The sequence below is a fragment of the Camellia sinensis genome, chromosome 6 (assembly GCF_055761805.1).
Source record: "Camellia sinensis isolate YWXY chromosome 6, ASM5576180v1, whole genome shotgun sequence".
In the NCBI taxonomy this organism is placed as follows: Eukaryota; Viridiplantae; Streptophyta; class Magnoliopsida; order Ericales; family Theaceae; genus Camellia; species Camellia sinensis.
The window spans coordinates 4,272,501-4,274,321 of NC_138966.1; positions in this window are offsets into that span (position 1 = coordinate 4,272,501).

Below are 1,821 nucleotides of genomic sequence, written 5' to 3' on the forward strand. Positions count from 1 at the left end.
CTAGGGTAAACCCCTTACAATTGCTCAATGCAATTCATGTGGACAAAGCCCCTACCACTGGTCTAATGTGTGTCAAGGTGACATTGGCGGGTACCGACATTGCTGCGATGGTAGACACCGGTGCCACGCATAACTTTATGTCAGAAAAAGTTGTGCAGACCCTCGGATTACAAGTGACCCAAAGCGCCAGTCGAATCAAGGCCGTGAACTCAGCGGCTCAATCGGTGCAAGGAATGGCTTCCAAAGTATCAATCACAGTTGGAGATTGGACTGGACGGGTTAACTTGATGGTGGTTCCTTTGGATGATTTCGATGTCATCCTAGGAAATGACTTCTTTGTGACTGCAAAAGTGGCTTTAATGCCATATTTGGGTGGGATACTGATTTCGGATGAAGACAAGCCTTGCTTTGTCGCTGGTTGCAGTAAATCAGACAAAGGCAAGGGCACAAAGAGGAAGACGGGGACCCTCTCAGCCATTCAAGTGCACAACGGTTTGAAAAAGGGTGCAGAGACTTATCTTGCTGCCTTGGTGGAAATCAAACCTGATCTATTTGTAGAAGTGCCAGATGAAGTGGTAGAAGTATTGAGGGAATTTGAGGATGTGATGCCTCCGGAGTTGCCAAAGTCCCTTCCTCCTCGGCGTGCCACTGATCATAAGATAGAGTTGGTTCCGGGTGCTAAGCCTCCAGCAAAGGCACCCTACAGAATGTCCCCAATGGAACTTACGGAGTTGCGAACGCAATTGACGGACTTGTTGGATGCTGGACTGGTTCAGCCATCCAAAGCCCCTTACGGTGCCCCGGTGCTTTTTCAAAAGAAGCAAGATGGAAGTTTGCGCATGTGTGTGGACTATCGGGCTCTCAACAAAGTGACTATAAAGAACAAGTATCCAGTCCCTTTGGTGGCAGACCTGTTCGATCGACTGTGCAAAGCCACTTACTTCACAAAATTGGATTTACGTGCTGGTTATTGGCAAGTTCGAGTGGCTGAAGGAGACGAGTCAAAGACCACCTGTGTTACAAGGTATGGGTCTTTTGAGTTCCTAGTAATGCCGTTTGGGTTAACTAATGCCCCGGCTACATTCTGTAATCTTATGAATGACGTATTTAATGATTATGTCGATCAGTTCGTTGTCGTTTATTTGGATGACATTGTAATATATAGTGAGTCCCTAGAGGATCACTTGTCCCATCTTCGGAAGGTGTTCTCTCGGTTACGAGAGCACCAGTTGTATGTCAAGAAGGAAAAATGCGAGTTTGCCCAACGGGAGATTAAGTTCTTAGGGCATGTAATTTGTAAAGGCCATGTAAAGATGGACAACAGAAAGGTGCATGCAATCATGGATTGGCAAGCACCAAGCAAAGTGACTGAGTTGCGTTCCTTTTTGGGTTTAGCCAACTATTATAGAAAATTCATTGAGGGATACTCAAAGAAGGCAGCACCTCTAACAGATTTGCTCAAGAAAGACAGACCCTGGAAGTGGGATGAAAGTTGTCAAGCGGCCTTTGACAAATTGAAAGTGGCTGTTGCAAGTGAACCGGTTTTGCGGTTACCTGATTTTGAACTTCCATTCGAATTACACACTGATGCCTCAGATAAGGCTATTGGCGGTGTGCTGGTGCAAGAGGGGCACCCGGTTGCGTTCGAAAGTCGGAAGCTGAATGATGCGGAGAAGAAGTATTCTGCCCATGAAAAGGAAATGACAGCAGTTGTGCATTGTCTGCAGATTTGGAGAGTGTACCTGCTGGGAACCAAATTCATGGTATTGACGGACAATGTGGCAAATACCTTCTTCAAAACACAAAAGAAGTTGTCTCCAA